Source organism: Myotis brandtii, unplaced genomic scaffold (genome assembly GCF_000412655.1).
Source record: "Myotis brandtii unplaced genomic scaffold, ASM41265v1 scaffold103, whole genome shotgun sequence".
NCBI classification, from domain to species: Eukaryota; Metazoa; Chordata; class Mammalia; order Chiroptera; family Vespertilionidae; genus Myotis; species Myotis brandtii.
The window spans coordinates 210,366-233,391 of NW_005353460.1; positions in this window are offsets into that span (position 1 = coordinate 210,366).

Consider the following 23,026-nt stretch of genomic DNA (forward strand, 5'->3'; position numbering starts at 1 on the left):
GTGCTTCTGGCCGTGATGTTACACCCAGGGTTTTTATATAAGTAGATAGCCACTATGTTATACAGTAGAGCTTTAGGATTTATTCATATGTAGAACTGAAACTTTGTAGCTGTGCTTTGTAATCCAAGTTTACTAGCATAGCCTTAGTCTAGTGTCTGAACTCCTCTGTGTCTACATTCTCATATGTGGGAAAGAAAGAAATTAATTAATCACACACATATTCTTGTGAGAATCACATCGGGTAACGTGCATAAATAATCTAGCAAGACGGCTTGTACAAAATAGGTACTTATCATGCCAGTCACCAGCCCCTCAACTCTTCCCCTCTAACAACTGTCAGTCTGTTTTCTGTATTTATGAGTCTGTCTCTATTTTACTTGTTTATTTTGTTCATTAGATTCCACATATGAGTGAAATCATATGGTACAGGTCTTTGTCTGACTGGCTTATTTCACTTAGAATAATGTTCTCCAGGTCCATCCATGCTGTCACAAAAGGTAAGAGTTCCTTCTTTTTTACGGCTAAGTAATATTCCATTGTGTAAATGTACCACAGGTTTTTAAATCCACTTATATACTGATGGGCACATAGCTGCTTCCAAATTTTGGCTATTGTAAATAATGTTTCAATGAAGATAGGAGTGTATATATTCTTTTGATAGCTTCTGTTCACCTGGCTCCTTGGTCTACTCCAGCGGTTCTCAACCTGTGGGTTGTGACCCCTTTGGGGGCCGAATGACCCTTTCACAGGGGTCGCCTAAATACATCCTGCATATCAGATATTTACACTACGATTCATAACAGTAGCAAAATTACAGTTATGAAGTAGCAATGAAAATAATTTTATGGTTGGGGGTCACCACAACATGAGGAACTGTATTAAAGGGTAGCGGCATTAGGAAGGTTGAGAACCACTGCTCTAGGCAAAGGCCAGAGGGTGAAATCAAAAGTAGCAAAGCACTTGCTGTTTGAATTACTTCTTAGTCCCTGGCTTTTCCTGGGCTTTTCACAACTGCTTGGACCCTATATCTGTGAACAAAATCCCAATGCTATGCACTTGTATCTCCATACCTGAAACACACAGGGTTTTAAATTACATGCACTGACAAAGTCCTCACTCTCCTGTCCATTCCAAAAGCCTCTTGATTTCCACTTACCCAGGTGTTTATTATTTTCCCCCTAATCCCAAAATTTCCCACCCAGAACTATGCCCTACAGTACTACCATTTGTGGTTCCAAATATCCTTTCAGGAGTCATTTCTTCGAGGCATACATCTCCTGCATTATCGTTATGGTCACCTACCTAATTTTGTAGACAAGGATGGTGAGACCCAGAGAACTTAAGTGACTTCTCTAAGGCATATGCCCAGTAAGTGGCAGAGCTTGCTAAGTCTCTAAATGCTAATTGTTAGCTTAATACAAAAATAAGAGAAACGATTCTTAAATTACTAAACCACTTAAAACCCAGCACACAACAAGCCCTGAGGACTGACTTCCTTCCACTTGGTCGTGCTTCTGGCCGTGATGTTACACCCAGGGTTTTTATATAAGTAGATAGCCACTATGTTATACAGTAGAGCTTTAGGATTTATTCATATGTAGAACTGAAACTTTGTAGCTGTGCTTTGTAATCCAAGTTTACTAGCATAGCCTTAGTCTAGTGTCTGAACTCTTCTGTGTCTATCTCTATAGAGTCTGTCTCTATTTTACTTGTTTATTTTGTTCATTAGATTCCGCTTATGAGTGAAATCATATGGTACTTGTCTTTGTCTGACTGGCTTATTTCACTTAGAATAATGTTCTCCAGGTCCATCCATGCTGTCACAAAAGGTAAGAGTTCCTTCTTTTTTACGGCTAAGTAATATTCCATTGTGTAAATGTACCACAGGTTTTTAAATCCACTTATATACTGATGGGCACATAGCTGCTTCCAAATTTTGGCTATTGTAAATAATGTTTCAATGAAGATAGGAGTGTATATATTCTTTTGATAGCTTCTGTTCACCTGGCTCCTTGGCCTACTCCAGCGGTTCTCAACCTGTGGGTCGTGACCCCTTTGGGGGCCGAACGACCCTTTCACAGGGGTCGCCTAAATACATCCTGCATATCAGATATTTACACTACGATTCATAACAGTAGCAAAATTACAGTTATGAAGTAGCAATGAAAATAATTTTATGGTTGGGGGTCACCACAACATGAGGAACTGTATTAAAGGGTAGCGGCATTAGGAAGGTTGAGAACCACTGCTCTAGGCAAAGGCCAGAGGGTGAAATCAAAAGTAGCAAAGTACTTGCTGTTTGAATTACTTCTTAGTCCCTGGCTTTTCCTGGGCTTTTCACAACTGCTTGGACCCTATATCTGTGAACAAAATCCCAATGCTATGCACTTGTATCTCCATACCTGAAACACACAGGGTTTTAAATTACATGCACTGACAAAGTCCTCACTCTCCTGTCCATTCCAAAAGCCTCTTGATTTCCACTTACCCAGGTGTTTATTATTTTCCCCCTAATCCCAAAATTTCCCACCCAGAACTATGCCCTACAGTACTACCATTTGTGGTTCCAAATATCCTTTCAGGAGTCATTTCTTCGAGGCATATATCTCCTGCATTATTGTTATGGTCACCTACCTAATTTTGTAGACAAGGATGGTGAGACCCAGAGAACTTAAGTGACTTCTCTAAGGCATATGCCCAGTAAGTGGCAGAGCTTGCTAAGTCTCTAAATGCTAATTGTTAGCTTAATACAAAAATAAGAGAAACGATTCTTAAATTACTAAACCACTTAAAACCCAGCACACATTGATTGTTTTGATCCTAGCAATACTTAGCATAACTTCTAAATACACAACTTAGAGCAATGGAGGAGAAAGGGTGGATTTTAGTCACAATGATACAAAACAAGAGAAGGTTGATGATCTATTATCCTGAGCATTTGCCTTTTAGGGAAACTGTCATGAAGTCAGATAATTACAACAACATTATGAAAGTGTGACTCAAAGTATTTTTCTTTAAATTTAATAAATAAAACAATCAATTATACATCTCTGACTTCTCATTTGTTTTCTTGTTTCAAGAAATAGTACATCTTTGGGGAAATGTTCTATATTAGGAGTGACTGACAAAAATTTCCCAATGAGTTAAATGGCCCCAATGTAAACATGTTCTTACAGAAAGGAATGAATGTCAATGAAGACTGCACTATAATGAAATAAGAGTCCGATTTTAACTGGATAACAAATTATGTTTAAAAAGGTGTTTTCTGACCCTGAATTTAGTATTCAGGAGTTCAAACATCTAATTTTGAGTACTAGAAAGACAGTCTCATGCAGACCTGTAAAATATCTTATTGGAGAAATCACAAAGTGACCTCTTCAAACTGAATTATTTTTATTTAAGTTCGATACTGGAAAAAGATGATTTAGGTGAAGAAATGGTCCTGGTTTATTATTACATTCCATTCCACTCTAAATCTACCAGATTTTTAGTTAAAGACTGATCTTTGGAAGTTTATCAAAACCACTTAAAAATCTCCCCCTTCACTTGGGCTTTAAATGTTTCTTAGTTGTATTGCACAATGGCTTTGATTAGCTGATATTTAGTAATTCTTAAAATTTTGACTTGAAAGATGATAATTGCTAGCATAATACTGCCATTAGTTTATCAGAAAAAAAATAAAGTCAAAATACTGTACTTTGGATTTTTCTAGAATATTATTTTTTTCCACCTTGGCAAAGCTTTTCAAATCCTGTCTTCAAGCTGATCTCAGTAATTAAAGGAAGATTTTTAAAACTTTCAAAAAGGATTATGCATACTAAAATTCATTAAAATGCAATATTGATGAAACAGGATAATTTATCATAACTGTATGTGGAGAAAAATTTAAAGTATATTAGGTGCTTCCTCCACAACCATTGCCCATGTGTATTTTTATTGCAATTTAGTTGTAGGACTGAAAACTTGACACATTAACATGACTATTAGCTCAATTTTTCTTTTGAGACTTGAGGAAAGGAGAAAAGAATGAAAATCAAGAGGAAGAAAAACCTTACTTGCTAAACTTCTAGAACAATAGCCATTTCATTTTCATGAAAGTGGGTATGTTCATGGCTAATGCAGCTATTGCACTGGTGAACAAAACTAGTCCATTGTCATGATCTGATACAAAACCATTTAACTAAAAAAACAAAAAAAAAAAGGATTACATCTAACCTTAAAAGACGTTGTTGTAATTATGCTAAGTGAAATAGGTCAGTCAGAGAAAAATACATATAACATCTCACTCATATATTGAGTCTAATAAGCAAAATAAGCTAATGAACAAAATAGATCTAGAGACATAGAAATATGGAACAGACTGATGAATCTCAGAATGAAGTTGGGGGTGGCAGGGTGGGTGGGAAATAATTAACCGGGAAAAGTATTTATGCATGTATGCATAGCCCATGGACACAGACAAGTGTGTGGTTAAGGCCTGGGAGGGGTGAGGATAGGGAGGAAGGGGTTATTGGGGGGAAAATGGACATCTGTAATACTTTCAACAATAAAGATAATTCTTTAAAATATATTTTTATTGATTTCAGGAAGGAAGAGAGAGGGAGAGAGAGATAGAAACATCAATGACGAGAGAGAATCATTGATCGGCTGCCTCCTGCATCCCCCCTAGGGGGGATTGAGCCCAAAACCCAGACATGTGTTCTTGACCAGAATAGAACCTGGGATCCTTCCGCAGGCCGACATTCTATCCACTGAGCCAAACCAGCTAGGGCAAGATAAATTTTAAAAAATAAAAATAAATACATTAAAAAAAAGAGGTCACTGTAATCAAACAAGTAGGAGAGTCATTCATATAAGTCACTGGGCATTATGGAAATATAGCAACTGGATAATTGATGGAATATCCCCCAGTCTCAGACAGTTGTCATGGTGATACAATCAAAGTGAGTCTTCCTGTAAACTTGGCACAAAACATCCCTTGCTAAGCCAGGCTGCCAAAACCTGGGTGCCACCTGTCTGTAGCCAGCCTGGGGAATGATGAAACAGGTAAGAAATTCTCACTGTGACCTATTTCAGAAAAACTTCGATAAAAGTAACTGTAAGAGGAAGGAGGAATTAGGAAGGGCATCCCAGGATATCTCATTTTAAAAATGCTACAAAGTACATGATAAGTTACTCAGTAACATAAATGGAAATCATGTTAATAGTTGATCATTTCTCCTAGTTAATATTAGTAATAATTTTAACAAATTAATGTTCAGTCTGAAAATTCCATTTGATTTAAAACCAAATTTTTTTTTAAATATATTTTATTGATTTTTTACAGAGAGGAAGGGAGAGAGATAGAGAGTCAGAAACATCAATGAGAGAGAAACATCGATCAGCTGCCTCCTGCCCCCCACCGGGGATGTGCCCGCAACCCAGGTACATGCCCTTGACCGGAATCGAACCTGGGACCCTTGAGTCCGCAGGCCGACGCTCTATCCACTGAGCCAAACCGGTTTTGTCAAAAACCAAATCTTTTAATCATGTTCCAGCTTGTGGCATATCTTAGCACTTTACCTTAATGAAATTTTTGTGTTGTTCTGTAACATTTTTTACTATTTATACCTTGTCTTCCCAAATTGACTAATACCACCTAAAGAATAAAGACTCTATATAATCCTTCTTTTATCCCCAAGATATCTATTTCTCCTACTCTGTAGGCTAAGTAAACATTTGCTGATTTAATTGTGTTTAATTGTATGGGGCATTTCAGACATGTCTGTCAGTACCTTTTTCTCTTCATGACACACACTTCTGATTTCCATATTGCCTCAGCTGCCTTCAGACCAAGGACCTGCCCTATTCTTATCAGTCACCCATATACAAATAGAGCCTGGTCCAAACCCCAACCTAGTGACTGAGTTCCCACTGTCTACTCAGCATTTGCTGACAATATCCTAACTCTAATAGTAACCTGCCCTGAACTGTTGTTTTTTTCAATCTCTGGATCCACCATTCATCTGAAAGACACTCTTCTCTTTAGACTGGCTTTATGCATACCCTCACATCAAGTAGCTGGAACTACATAAGAATAGTCCATACTATTTCTTCTTATTGGAATGTTCTTCTGATCCTAATAGTAACCTGCCCTGAACTGTTGTTTTTTTCAATCTCTGGATCCACCATTCATCTGAAAGACACTCTTCTCTTTAGACTGGCTTTATGCATACCCTCACATCAAGTAGCTGGAACTACATAAGAATAGTCCATACTATTTCTTCTTATTGGAATGTTCTTCTATTCTTTATCGAGCCAAATTTTCCACAGCCTGTGTTAGCTTCCTCTTTCCTAAGCATTCTGTACCTCTTAGTCCAAATTTGGCCCACCTACAGTTCTTTCTCATAGCATCTTATTCTTTCATACTTATTACAATTTATAATTTTACTAGAGGCCCGGTGCACAAAATTTGTGCACTGGAGGGGGGTATCCCTCAGCCTGGCCTGTGCGCTCTTGCAGTCCGGGACCCCTCACTCCTTTCCACCCCACTGCTTTGTGCTCCTTACTGCTCGCTTGGCTTGCTGCTCCTTAGCACTGCTGCAGAGGCGAGAGAGGCTTCCGCCACCGCGGCTGTGCTCGCCAGCCGTGAGCCTGGCTTCTGGCTGTACAGCGCTCCCCCTGTGGGAGTACACTGATCACCAGGGGGCAGCTCCTGAATTGAGCGTCTGCCCCTTGGTGGTCAGTGTGCATCATAGCGATCGGTTGTTCTGCCATAACAGTTGCTTAGGCTTTTATTATATAGATGTTTTTTATGATTGTTTTTAAAAAACATGATTTCCTTATCAGACTAAAAGAAAACCTAAATATGGTTTATGACTACTGTGTTTATTTCAATATCTACTGTGCCTAGGGGAGGATCTAGCATATGGTTTATCTACTGTGTTTATTTCAATATCCACTGTGCCTAGGGGAGTATCTAGCATAGGCTTGGTAAATAGTTCTTATTCAATTAATTGATGAATAAGCATGATTTATCAAAAAAATAAATAAATAAAATAAGCCATTTTTACTCTTATTTATTTCATGGCATAGTCTTATGTTTAAGTTGACCTATTTTTCACTCTAAATCTTATTTTCCTTTATATCCTCCCAGCTCCTGACATCATTATTTTTTTCCTGCATATGATTTTCAAGTAACCAACATAAATCTAATTATTCACCATCTGAAATTTTTCACTGCCTTGACATGCCCTCCATATTGCAATTACTGGATTCCATATGATATGAATGAACCATATCTAAATTCAGTACAATCTCTGACTCTTCTCTGTGTGGGCTACTAAATCAACTGCCTTTACCTGGCATGAGATTGGTCAACAGATCAGATTTTCCAGCTGCATACTATGCTTCAGCACATTTACATGCCTCCAAGCCCTGTGTTGCCCAGCCTCCGCTTAGCCCAATCCTGATCACCTTCCATGGTGACACAGGTGGAAGATGACTTTTCAAATGATATTCAAGGAATCACCAAACCTTTGGAAAAATGCGTTTCACAGCAGAGGGGGGAAAAAAAGCTACATGAGCAGCAGTGGTGGAGTAGGAAACTCCAAAAGTCTGTCCTTCAAAAAGCAGCAAATAAACTAGCAAAATTGTCAGAATCAACTATTTCTGAACTCTGGAAATTAGCCAAAATTCAAGGGATCACCAAACCTTTGGAAAAATGCATTTCACAGCAGAGGGGGGGAAAAAAAGCTACATTAGCAGCAGTGGTGGAGTAGGAAACTCCAAAAGTTTGTCCTTCAAAAAGCAGCAAATAAACTAGCAAAATTATCAGAATCAACTATTTCTGAACTCTGGAAATTAGCCAAAAGTCTGATACTATCTGAAAAATTTTTAGTCAAGGAAAAACAACAACAGTTGAATCTAAGTAAGAAAGCTTTGTGACTTTCTAATTTATCCTGATTCCATTCCCCTAAATTACCCTTCAAAATGAAGAAAAATTAAGAAATTGACAGTTTGTTCCTAGTGGATCTGTTACAAGCAATGCTACAGAGAATCCTTCAGGCTGAAATACAAGAACACTAGACAGTAACTTTAATCCACATGAAGAAATAATGAGCAAAGGGAAGGTACCAACATAGGTAAAAATCGAAACTAATATGCTTTGGGGATGTACCATAACTTTTTGTTTTATATGACTTAAAGACAAATATATAAAATAATAAATATAAATCAATATTGATGGTTTTATAATGTATAAATATAATTTGTTACAATCACAACATAAATGGGAGTAGGATTATATATGAGCAAAGTATTTGCTCACCATTAAAATGAAATTTAAATGAATCTGAACTAGATTGTTATAAAATAGAAAAGTAACTTAAATATTTATAAAAAAATTTAAGTTGTTCACTAGGAAATATTTATTTTACACAAAGAAGGCCATAATAGAGACAATGAAGAGCAAAATACCTACAAGACATAAAAAACAAATAGCAAAATGGCACAAGTAAGTACTTCCTTGTTAGTAAATGCATTAAGTGTAAATAAACTAAACTCTCCAATTAAAAGGCAGAGATTGGAAAAATAAATTTTAAAATATAGTCCAACTATATACTGTTTACAAGACACTCACTTTACATGTATAAACACAAATAGGTTAAAAGTGAAAGTCTAAGATATTTCAAGCAAAAAAGAGTATAATGTCTATACTAATATCAGATAAATTAGACTTAAAGATAAAATTGTTAAAAGAGATAAAGCAGATATGGACATTATATGATCATATATGATCAATCAACTTAGAAGATATAACAATTACAAACATACATACCTGACAACAGAGCCCCCAAATATATGAATCAAATAAAGACAGAATTAAGGGAGAAATAGGCAGTTCAACAATAATAGGTGGAGACTTGAATTCTCAACTTTCAATAATGAGCAGAACAACTATCTACAATAATTTATAATAATAAAAGCATACTATGCTAATTAGACTGAACGTTCTTCTGGATGACCTTCTGGACAAAGCCACGGCAGGCAGGGGTGAGGCCACTGCTGCAGCGGCGTGGACTGTGTCCCTTGCATGAATTTCATGCACCGGGCCTCTAGTAGAAGATAAGCAAGGAAGTAGAAGACTAGAATTACACTATAAACCAGATAGCTCTAACCAAAATATACAGAACACTCTACTCAATAATAGAAGAATACACTTTTTCTCAAGTGCATATAGAGCATTCCCCAGGATAATCTACATTTTACAGCACAAAACAAGCCTCAATAAATTTAAAAAGACTGAAATCATACAAAGTATCTTCTCTGACCTCAATAAAATAAAATTAGATATCACTAGTGAAAAAAAATATTAAAAAATTTTAAAAATGTGAAACATTAAGCAATTTAGTAGTAAATAAACAATAGATCAAAGAATAAATCACAAGATAGAGTAAGAAAATATTCTGAGATAAATTAAAATAAAAACATAGCATAACAAAACTTATCAGATGCAGAAAAATTCGTTCTCAGAGGGAAATTTAAAGCTATAAACACCTACATTAAAAAAGAAGACTATAAATCAATAGCCTAAACTTTCACCTTCTAAAACGAGAAAAAGAACTACATCCAAAGCAAAGAGAAGGAAGATAATAATAAAGATTAGAGTGGAAAATAACTGAAATAGAGACTAGCCAAAATAGGAAAAATCAACAAAACCAAAAGTTTGTTTAAGATCATAAAAATTGAGAAACCTTTAGCCAGAATGACCAACGACAAAAGAGAGAAGACTAGTAATTTGAATTATGTACTAAAATTAGGAATTCATTTGGGGATGTTACTAATGACCTGATGTAAATTTTTAAAAAAATCGAGAGAGTACTTAAATAAGTGTATCCAAATTAAAAAAAAAGAGTGAATTCCTAAAAAAGCACAAACTATCAAAAACTGACTAAAAAATAAAATAAAATGTAAATAAAATAAAATGTAAATAAGCCTTTAACAATAAAAATATTTGAATCAATAATCTTTTTTAAATGCCAAACAAAGAAAAGCCCAGAACTAGACGGTTTACTGGTAAATTTTACCAAATGAAAAAGAATTATCACCAGTATTTCTGAAATTTCTCAAAAAATAGAAGTGAAAATACTTTCTAACTCTTTCTATAAAGCTGATACTAGAGCCATAAAACATCACAAGAAAAGAAAACTACAGACCTATATATCTGATGAATGTACGTCTAAAACTTCAACAAAATAATACAAAACCAAATACAGCATCATATACACTGAGTGGCCAGATTATTATGACCACCTGACGTTTGTAGGCAAATTAGCTATAATTCTGCGCTGAAGTTGCTAGAGGGCCAGATCATTATAAACATCTGAATAGCACAACATACCTAAGTATCATTGCTGATCAAGTTCATCCTATCATGTTCCAACAAGACAATGCACCATGCCACGGTGTTTGTATTGTGCAGGAGTGGTTTCAAGAACATGAGGGAGACTTTACCTTGCTTAGGTGGCCCCCACAATCACCAGATCTCAATCCAATTGAGCATTTGTGGAACGAAATTAAAAGAGCCATCAGACAGCTAGTTCCACAACCATCAAATCTCACAGAACTGGACAGTGCTATTCATCAGGCATGGTGTCAGATTCCTCGCATCACCTTTCAACATCTCGTGGAGTCAATGCCAAGAAGAATCGCCGCAGTATTGAAGGCAAAAGGTGGCCCAACGAAGTACTGATGGGGTGGTCATAATAATCTGGCCGGTCATAATAATCTGGCCACTCAGTGTATAAAGAATTATATACCATGACCAAGTAGGATTCATCTAAAGAATGCAAGGGTGTCTTGACATATGAAAATCAATCAATATAATCCACAATATGAATATACTAGGGGGTGGGGAAGCACATTATTATCCCAGTTGGCACAGAAAAAAAGCTTTTGACAAAATCCAATACCGTTTTGCTATAAACAATTGTCCAAAAAAACTAGGAATTGAAGGTGTGCAGTAAAAGGTTATCAACATAGGCCTAGATTGATCAAACTCTGTACATTCTTGAGTATGGTCTGTCTTCAGGACTAGTTCTTTGACTACTAAGAGATGAGCTTTAGCACTGGAATATTCTGTCTGATAAGAGTGTGTTTGTATTTCTGAGGCTTTGGGCCACACAATGTCAATTTAATGAGATAGTTTATACTAACAAATGTGATTTATAGTGAATGCCTATTTTTTTTACTAATAAATTATGATTTTTATCATTTGTATACCAAAATATAAAACCTCACTTAAAATTTAGTTCAGTATAAACAAAAAGGATGACAACAATTATCTTTCCCCTTTATTATCTTGACAACAGAGAAAATTATAAATTTGTTGGGAGACGATCGACACTTTAGTAGGTTATGACATCACCACAAAGTTTCCTAAACAGTGTTCAGACAGTCAGGTTTTTAACACTGATGGCTTGACTTGGAAGCGGATGTCTTCTAGAACTTTGCTGTGTTAAAATATTTTAATTCAACACTTTCAACTGTTTTTCTCGAACTCTCTTTCCAATGAGCCCTTGACTGCAACAACTGCTATTTTGTTAACCTTGTTGTCAAAGGATTACTGTACCTGAAATTGGGACTAAACTGAAAAATCTAGATTGTTACCTCAGTTAACATTTGAAAGTCAGCATTTGGCTTCCTCTAACTACATTTGTTAGGACTGACCACTAGATAGGAATATATCCTTTTTTCAAACTAGTTCTTCACCTTAATTTATCTCCCCTCCACAATCAGTCCCCTCAGATAAAAACAGGCTCTTCCCATTCATATAATTTAAAATCTATATTCCATACAGTAAATACCTAAAAAGAAGGAATGTTATTAAATCCAGTTGCCTATTAAGTAATTCCAGTATAGGCTAAGATTGGTTAGGTAAAAAATATTCAGTTTTCTTCACAATCAAAACTGAGAAATTCTTTGTATCAAAATTAAGATACAAAGGTGTAAAGGTGTAGATACAAAGATAAGGGGAGTAGGTACAAAGGCAGGAAGGTATGGTTTTAAAGTCCAGAAAAACAATACCACCTTATTTTGAAATTTCTAAAATTGATGTAAGTTTAGTAAACATTTATAGAGTGCCTACTGTGAGTCAGGTACTGTGCTGGGAGATGAAGCTACGAAGATTAAATGAGAGATGTGAATGCCTATTTTTGCTCTGAGCTCTGGAATCGGAGTAGCTGAGGTCAGTATATGCAGGTGGATGTATGCAGATATAACTAACCCTCAATAAAAACTCTGGAAATCAAATCTCGAGTGAGCTTTACTAGTTGGCAACACTTCTTACATCTTGGCAACAGTGCACATCATTGCTAGAAAAATTAATCATGTTTTTTTATCACTACAAAAGAAGACCTAGAAGCTTCTTCCAGGTTTCTCCTAGATTTTTCCCCATGTAACATGTTCCTTAGATGATTTGAATTTGTACTGAAAAATGTAATAAACTGTAACTGTGATTATACCAGCTCTGAGACTTATGAGTCTTACTAGCAAATTATCTTGCATGATAGTGGTCGTGGACATTGGCACAATTGACATCAGAAGTAGGAAAGAGTAGCAGACTCTGACTCACTTAAACCTTTGTTGGGAAAAGTATTATTTGGGAAAATGAGAGCTAATGGGATGGAGAACTACCCATCTTCATATTGCATGACTACTGAGTTACCCTGGTATGAGACAACAGCTGCCCTGTAATCAGTTACTGGAGTAAAAGTTACCAATGGAACTTAAAAATGATAGACTCAACTCATAAGAAATTGTTCACTAGATACATAAGAGGATGTATTATAATGAAAATCATGTTGAAATATACAATACCTTGATTATGCTTATCTGCAATAGTTAAAATTAAAGTGAAGAAGAGCATTGGGACACATCCTGGCACTGTGCCAAGCTCAGATTTCAGCCAGTCTAAGCTATAACCACTAGCCATGGGCCACTACCAAAGGGAAAACTTATGCTGGAACAGCAGATAGTGCCTTTATAATCTCTGATCAACAAAAATGTAGTCTAACTCATGGGAGCACAAAACCAAGGAACTATTGAAACCAATAGTTACAGTGTGATGGAGTTGTCTAATTTTGTGGATTGATATAATCAGTTCCTGAATAATCTTTATCAAAATGGATTGTGAGAGTGACTAACTTAGAAACAGTCTTCATGATTTTAACTGCAGCAGATTGGAGAGAAGCATATTTGGGTTGATTGATGCAGGTTATACAGCTTACTACTGACAATTACAGATGACTGTTCATGATCCAAACATACAGCTGCTTTTCTTTCAGTGACTGCTAGCTTGGTGAACTAGATAAAAAGTTAATGTAGTTTTTGTTTTGTTTTTAACCCTGAGAAGGGTAATTGTCATTGTAATGCCAAGTGGAACTTTCCAGAAAAATGTGGCTGATATGTTGCATATGCCAGCCATGCTGGATTTATGATAATCATAATTTTCACCCACCTAATATGCCTCTTACGAAGGTCATAGTAAATGCTTTGGTTAAGGCATCCCTTTGCATGAATATCTCATATCACCTTACTGCTGAAAAACCAACAAGGATTCAAGAAGTCATATCAGCTTCATTGTCTCAGATTCCCCTTATGGGTATTACAGGTGCTAAGAAAATTAGAGTAATTTATAAGAGCATATGGAAAGAAAAAGTGGATATCAAGGAACTTGATCCAGTACAGTTAAAGACTTTAAACTGTTATTAAAGAATGGTGTGAATAATGTGGATATTGATGGAGTCAATACAAAGGTCTTAAAGTAACACTATCAGAGGTTGGGTAGACTGATGGGAGCCCCTGATTGTTGCTCAACATTCAGCTCTAAACAAATCCACTCTATTTATCTTAGTTTGGAAGAATGTACAAAGCTGGACAACTAAGTAACAAGGATAAACCTAACCTTGAAATGCTGGTGTCAATGGTCTGGCAATTATAATTAGGATGGAGACTGATGAAGAGACCAAGGTCTATGGGTACAACTCCTGGCTGAGGACCCAAAGTCATATGAATGGATAAAGTGGCCAAGAGTGAAGAAGAAACCTTTCCGGTGCTCCTTAGCACAGAAACATAATGCACTGTATTCCAAAACTGATGGTGTCTTCAAAAGGGCTACAATTACACTGGGGGATACAGGGATACAGTAGGTGATGAGATTTAGGTAAAAGTTTGGATAAAAATTGGAATCTTTGCACAGAATTTATGTGAGGTGGTTGTGTCTCATTTATTTAAATATATTATTGATATGGAAATTATGTCTGACTGGTGAACACTTCCCCTACCCTATTATTGTAATACTTTGGTCAGTATTAATTGGACATGCTAATTGGGAAGCTTTAGAATTGCCTGAGTCCACACAGGTTGTTAATTTGAAACAGTATTGGATAACTAGTGGGCAAAAAGGGATTATCACTTTAATTAATGACATGTTAGAAGTTGGAGTAATGGTACCAACAAATTGCTCTATGTAGCCCATGGAAAAGGTAAGGGTCTCATGGAGGCTAACAGTATATATTCAAAGCTTGACTAAAGCAGTACTTCTAGAGCATTTGAAGACTATGATGTGAATTCAATAGTGCAAAAAAAAAAACCCACAAAAATCTAAGAGACTGGTACTCAGTTATTGGTCTTACAAATGATATTTTCTCAATTATGATCTTGGAAAAGAGCCAACTGCAGTTTGCCTTCATGTGTAAAAGATCCCAATTTACATTTACTATATTACACAGGATTATTTGAATTCACCAACTTCTATCATCGTTTTATTAGAAGGGATTTGAACTTAATGCAGGTCCCCAGTGTGATTAATTCACTACATTTTGATGCTATCATGATATTAGAAACTGAAGAACAATAGATAATTGACTTAAATGAAATAATGACACACATGACTAACAGAGGCTGGTTAATAAGTTTAGTAAAAATACAAGAGTCTGCCCAAATGGTGAAATTCTTAGAATAACCTGGCTAGAAGCCATCCAGGACAGAAAATCCACAGGCAACTAAAATTAAACTACTGTCATTGTCTGTCCCTGGACCTAAGTAAAAAGCACTTGGTCAGGTTGTTTGGATTTTGAGGATATATATTTCATATCTGGGGATATTGCTACCTCTTTCTTATCCATAAAACAACCTGAAAGACATATTTGAATGGGGACCTGAATAACAGGAGGCTATGTCAGAATCACAAAAAGTGGTGATTCAGTCAATTCCTTTGGGCCCTTATGATTACCACTCAAATTAATTTGAAAGAATCTGCAACTTGCACTTATAATAATTAGCGCTAATGGCAAAAATCTGTGAGTGCTGCCCAGCAGTGACCACTGGCATTTTGGTCCAGAGCATTTGTCACACGTGGCAGTACGGTATACACCATTTGAGGGACAATGGCTTGTTACTGGGTGGGCTTTAATTCAAACTGCCCATATGACTAAAGGCCAAAAATAATCTTAAAACAGAAAATAATATCATGGATAATGTTTCAGAAAACACTCTAATAATAAAGGAAGTGCCAAGAAGAGTTCCATAATAAAATGTGGGGGTTTATATAGGAACATGGCACTGGAAGAATGCAAGGTGGTACTCATAGTACTCATGAGTAGGTAGCTTTTTCTCCTCTAGGACTGATTTTTAAACCACCTGAGGTGCTTTCAGATCCATTTTCATCTGGGCAGTGTCCTATTAACAAGCCTTGATTGACCAAAACAATTGATTGATTTATAGATGGAAGTTCTAAAGTGGACAAAAAGCATCCTATTCAGAAGAAGGCTACCATACTATCAGACTGATGGAAAAATTCTGATTGGTGAAGGTAAGAACAAACCATCTCGGTGGGCTAAATTGCATGCTGTTTTCCTCGCAGTGATGGAAGAATGAACAATAATAACAGTTCTAATGTTAGGGTGTAAACAGACTTATGGATGGTGAACAATGGTCTGGCCATATGGTAAGGCAGATGAGCAATGGAAAACTGGATTATGAAAGACATGCCTGTATGGGCACAGTCCTGATTGAAACTAATATGGGAATTTAAGAGACTCATTCAAGTAGAACATATGGATGCCCAGCAGATGTATCCCCTTCCAGGATCATTTGGAAAGGGGTTTGGAACCAGAAAGTGGATATCCTCCTGCACTTACTTCAGGCCACCTGAGTCCATGCAGTGAGTGTACCTGGGGAACTTCAGCAATGTCAAGATGAGGGGATCGTCGACATATGCTTCCTGCACTTTCTAAGGCCAAAATACGAAGAGAGACAGAAACTGCAGATGGCTATCGGACAGATTCCCCAGAGGGGAGGGCGCTACACATGGCTGGCACATAGATGCCATTGGATCACTACCAGTAAACCTAGGAAATTATAAGTGGGTCCTGACAGTAAATAGACATTTACTCTGGGCTGGAATTTGCATAGTCAGTGACAGATTAAAATTTTATTAGTTCGAGTTGCTATAACAAAATATGACAGACTGGGTGGCTTTAATACCACACAATTATTTTTCACTGCTCTGATATATAAGCAAAGGCTGATTCTGTTGGAAAGGGATGACAAATCCCTCTGTGATTCCTACTGATTAATTCTTTATTAAAACTAAATTGTACCCTGGCCAGTTTGGCTCCGTGGATGGGGCATCAGCCTGTGGACTGAAGGGTCCCGGGTTTGATTCCGGTCAGGGGCATGTACCTTATTTGCGGACACATCCCCAGTGGGGGTGTGCAGGAGGCAGCTGATAGATGTTTCTCTCTCATCGATATTTCTATCTCTCTATCCCTCTCCCCGCCTCTCCGTAAAAAATCAATAAAATATATTTTTTAAAAAGCCTTTAAAAACAAACAAACAAAACAACAACTGAATTGTACCATAAAAAAACAAACAAACAAACAAACAAAACAACAACTGAATTGTACCATAACCATATTGTGATATGGCGTAACATTGGTATTTTGGTAAGATTCCACTCATGTACATAAGTTAAATGAAAAAGTGGTGATCAAATTTATTGAGAGATTGAGATAAAGCCTCCTCAGATATAGTGCTAATGGAAAATAAATCACCTAAAGAATTAAGATTTAGCTTACCATCATCTAGTTTCTATTTTAAATAGCTCTGCACAAGCTTATCATGGGGTACAAATAATAGTAAATCAAGAGAGAGATAAGTATCAAATTAGTACAAAAACATGAAAACATTTGTAATAGCTTTTCAAGGATGGATTATTTGTTTCCTTAAGTCCGTCTCCACACTGACTCTTCCAAATGTTAGGAATACTCATGCAAATACTATTGGTGTATTAGATATATAAATGCTATGTCACATAAAAATATAATCATTTTGCTTTAAGAGAATCTAAGCCAAAGCCTAAGAGGGTAGACGGTGTACAAATGGGTTAAGTCAGCTGGCATGGATTGCTCAAATCCTGTATATCCCCAAGTAAGGCCTGTTTTTAGGACTGGCTCTTGGCTAACAAATGTGATTTATAGTGAACATTTGCTTTTATATGCCTGAGGCCTTGGGCTATGTGGTACCAGTCTGATGAGATAATTTATGCTAATAAATGTGATTTATGATAAATTCTTGCTCTTCTCTGAGGGGCTAGAGAGCCTTAGTAGCTGTAGTCAGTCATGTAGGCATTACATGCCTTTGTGAATGCCTGCCCCCAATAAAAATCTTAGGCCCAAGGCTTGGTTGAGCTTTCCTGATTGGCAACACTTTGTGTGTATTGCCATCCATCATTGCTGAGAGAATTAAGTATGTCCATGCTATACTACTAGGAGAGGACAACTGGAAGCTCGCACCTGTTTTTTTCTGAATATTGCCCATGCATTTGTTCCCTTGGCTGATTTTAAGCTGTATCATTTCGATTAATGAACCAAAACTCTAACTCTGAGTATAACAGCTTCTGAGTCTTCTGAGTCCTCCTAGTGAATCATGAAGCCTGAGTGCAATCAATGATACAGACAGGAACTTCCTCAACCTAATAATGGAAATTTGTGAACACCCCAAAGCTAACATCATAATTAATGATAAAAGACTGAAAGCTTTCCCTCTAAAATCAGGAATAAGATAAGGATATCTGCTCTTGCCACCTCTATTCAATACTGGAAGGTCTAGCCAGGACAATTAGATACAAAAAAGAGAAACAAATACATACAGATTGGGAAGAAATATTGGAAAGAAGTGCAACTATTTTTAACTGCAGATGACATGACCTTATGTATTGACAATCCCAAAGAACCCTTTTACCCATCCCCCACAAAACTATTAGAGATAAATTCAGCAGTTTCTGTCTACTAGATCAATATACAAAAGTCTTTGTATTTCTATATAATATCAATGGCCAGTCTGAAAGAAAACTAAGAAAACAAAACCATTTACAATAACATTAAGACAAATAAAATACTTAGGAACAAATTTATTCAAGCAAGTGCAAGACCTGTGTAGTACAAATCTTATTTAAAAACTGAAAAAAATTATTGAAAGAAATTAAAGGAGACATAAGCAAATGAAAAGACATTATGTGTTCATGTATGGGAAGACTTAATGCTGTTAAAATGGCAACACTCTCCAAATCAATTTAGAGATTAAATACAATCCCTATTAAAATTCCAAGTCATTTTTTGCAGAAATGGACAAGATGATCCTGAAATTGTTTTAAATTGTAAGGGACCCTAAGTAGTCAGAGCAATCTAGAAAAAAAAGCTATCAAAACAGCATGGTATTGGCCTAAGAAAAGACATTTAGATCAACAGGGTAGAATTGAGAACACAGTAATTAAATCACATGTCTATGGTCAATTGATATTTTATTTTATTTTATTTTTGCTGAGGCTGTCATGGGCAGACAATGGGGTAAAAATGGCCCTTTCAACAAATGGTGCTAAAACAACTGGATATTCACATGCAAAATAAATAAGTAGATAGATAGATAGATAGATAGATAAATAAATAAATAAATAAATAAATAAAATGAAGTTGGACATATATCTCACATCATATACAAAAATGAACTAAAAATGGATCAAAGACATAAATGTAAGAATTAAAATTATAAAACAGAAGGAAATATAGGAGTAAATCTTCATAAACTTGCATAGGTAACATGACAACTAATGCATGGTAACATGAAAAAACAAGTTGGACTTCATAAATTAAAAACATTTGTGTTTGGAAGGACACTATCAAGAAAGTTAGCCTTAGCCAGCCTGGCTCAGTGGATAGAGCGTCGGCCTGTGGACTGAAGGGTCCCGGGTTCGGTTCCAGCCAGGGGCACATGCCTGGGTTGTGGGCTTGATCCCCAGTGTAGGGTGTGCAGGAGGCAGCCAATCAATGAGCACACAGAACAAATATTTCCAAATCATCTATAATAATAAAAGCATAATATGCTAATTAGACCAGACAGCCGAACGACATTCTGGATGTCCTTCCAGATGAACTTCCAGAACGACCAGTGGGCTGTGGATGGGGCCAGACCCCAGCAGGGGTTATGTAAGTGCAGGAGGCAGAAATTGATGATTCTCACTCATTACTGAAGTTTCTATTTCTAGAGCCTGCACTGCCAGGCCAGCCAGGCGGTCCCAGCGTCCCCCTTTCCACAGAGGCAGTGGGAGAGGCGGCTTGGCATGGGCCTGGTCCCGGTCCGGCACCACCCCTTGCGTAGAGGCGGTGGGAGAAGTGACATAGAGACTGGTCCCACGTCACAGCCCATCCCAGTGCCACCCCTTCCACAGAGGCAGTGGGAGAGCCTGCTGCGCACCTGGTCCTGGTGTTGCCCCTTCCCCAGAGGCCAGAGGTGGCAGGAGAGGGGGCTGCAAGGTCCCGGTCCCAGTGCCACGCCTTCTGCAGAGACAGGGGAGGGCAAGGGGCAGCACTGTCCCAGAGCCTCCGCAGAGGCAGTATGGGGCACAACCATGGCACCTCAAGTTCCCACGGCCCCTCCCCTGGCCAGCCTGGCCCCAGATTGCTGCCACCACCAGTGGGCAGGGGGCAGGGCCAGTGCTAAGGAGCAGCAAGCCCAGCTTCTGGTTGAGCCGCATTCCCCCCCTGACCCTCTGCTCAGCCAGAAGCTGGGCTCATGGTTCATGAGCGCAGCTGAGGTGATGTAAGCCTCTCCCGTCTCCGCAGTCGGCGGGTGATAAGAAGCAAGGGGTCCTGGACTGCGAGAGCCCCAGAATGAGAGAGGGATGTCTGAGTGCCAGCTTAGGCCCGATCCCTGGGGAGTCCTGGACTGCGAGAGGGCACAGGCCAGGCTGAGGGACCTCCCCCTCCAGTGTATGAATTTCGTGCAATGGGCCTCTAGTATATCTAATAAGGATCTAGTATCCACAATATAGAAAGATTTCTTGAATCTCTTAAACAACAACAAAAAAAACAACCCAATTAAAAAATAGAGAAAGGCCCAGCCAGGCTCAGTGGTTGAGCATCAACCCTTGAACCAGGAGGTCACAGTTCAATTCCTGGTCAGGGTACATGCCCAGGTTTCAGGCTCGATCCCCAGTAGGGGGTATGTAAGTGCAGGAGGCAGAGATTGATGATTCTCACTCATTACTGAAGTTTCTATTTCTCTCTCCCACTCTCTGAAGTCAATAAAAACATATTTTTAAAAAATAAGAAAGGACTTGAATAGATATTTCCTCAAAGAAGATGTACAAATGGCCAAAAAGCACATAAAAATAAGCTCTCCATCACTAACCATTAAGAAAATGCAAATCATAATTAAGTACCACCTCAAACTCACTAGAATAGCGATATTAATCCACACTAATAAAAGGGAAACATGCAAATTGGTGTCACTCCGCTATGCCCACCAGCCAATCAGATGAGTATGCAAATTAACCCAACAAAGATGGCAGTTAATTTGCATACGCAGAGCAAAGACTGAAGACTGAAGAGGCTTGGCTTCTCTGCTGCGACCACAGCAGAAAAGCCAAGCCTCGCTGCGGCCAGAGGGGAGAAGCCCAGCCTCCAGGCTTGGTTTCTCCGCTGCGGCCGGACCAAAGGCCTGGGTCCCGAGTGCTGGAGGAAAACCGGTGCTGGCAGCCAGGGGAAGGAAGGCCTATTGCGCAAATCTTTGTGCAACGGGCTTCTTGTCTCTCTATATATAAAAGGCTAATATGCAAAGTGTCCCCTCAGGAGTTTGACCAGGAGACTAGGAGTTCTATCGCTCGCTATGACGTTCACTGACCACCAGGCGGTGGCACAGAACGAAGGAAGTCCCTGGCCGGCAGCCAGAAGGCCCTGATTAGCCCTGATCTCCGGCCAGGCTTAGTGACTGTTATAATAATGTTATGGTCATAAGGAAACCCCTCTAATGTGTGAAATAATTATTGTGTGAAATGTTTGCTGTGTGGAGACCCCAATACTCTGTAACTTCCAAATTGGTGAACACCCCACTATCTTGATGTGAACACCCTAAGCCCTTAAAGTGTAAAGGCCCTGCTCTTAAAATAAGGCACACACTGATAAGACACAAGTTGTTTACTACCGGCAATATAAGCACCGGACCTTCTTTTGTGGACATCTCCTGCCTGATAAGAGGAGGACTCCACGTCGCTCCATGAGACAGGCCCCTGACTGACTGCTCTGCTATGCGAGCCTCAACTATCTGTGGCCGCCTGTCTGTCTTCATCTGCGTCGTCCTTCTTTCGGTGTGCCTTGCCAGGTGGCCTTTGCTGGAGCCTAGGACCCACTAGGAATAGGTAAATAAACCCTGTGTGACTGCATACCAATTCTGTCTTGTGTGTTCATGTGTTCTGGTTGGCTCAACTTTCTAGACATTGAAGTACCAGGGGATAGGCCGTTATTGCTGACCCCTGGTCACCTGCGTATGTCCCAGTAAATCTAGGCAGACAATTAATTAATTGGCACATAATTGGGGCAGGGATCCTACCCATGAATGAATTTTGTACATCGGGCCTCTAGTAATAATAATAATAAGGAAAAAAGCAAGTGTTGGCAGGGATGTAAAAATTGGAACTCTCATATTGTTAGTGGGATTGTAAAATGGTAAAACTGTGGAAAAAGTTTGGTGATTCCCAAAATGTTAAACGTACCATGTGACACAAAAATTCCACTCTCAGGTATTATCTCCAAAAGAATTAAAAACAGAGAGTCAGATATGTTTTATACTAATGTTCATAGAAGCCTTATTCACAATAGCCAAAAAGTAAAAACAACTAAGAGTTCATCAACAGATGAATAAACAAATGTGTTATATACATACAATGGAACATAATTCAGCCATAAAAGGAATGAAACACTAAGATATTCTACAACAGGAGTAAATTTTGAAAACATTATGGCAATTTAAAGAAGCCATGCACAAAAAGTCACATATTATATACTACTGTTCATATGAAATCACCAAAATAGGAAATTCATTGAGACAGAAAGTAGATTAGTGATTGCCAGGGCTTGGAGGGAGGGAGATTAATGCATCACTGGGTAACTGTAACAGAGTTGTTGTTTTTTTGAGTGGTAAAAATATGCTGGAATTAGATAGTGGTGGTAGTTTCATAATACTGTGAATGTACTAAAAACTAGAGTTGTATAATTTAAAATGGTGAATGTTATCTCAATGGAAAAAAAAATAGAAACAAGGAATCTGGCCTACTGTAAGTAAGTGTTCTGGTGAAGCCTAGTAAGAATCCAGCAGGGTCAGGTGGTGTTTCTGATATTGTTATAAAGACTATAGGTAAGTTATTTAGAAGATCCTTAAGGAAATTAGAGACCATATCAGTAATTCCCATGAAATCAATAACAACAATGCAAGAATGTATACTCCAAAAGCAATGACAACAACAGAATTGTAGTAACAATAACTTCTTTTGGTATTACCTTATATCGGAATCTCATTCTATGTTTGAGTCTATGACCTAGCCTCGGTGCACCAGTCACACTTGGTCTGGGTTTTGAAGCAGGATTCAGGGCAGGATATATCCTGCCTGGCAGCAGTGGCAGTGATGTCATCAGACACTGATGGCCACAAA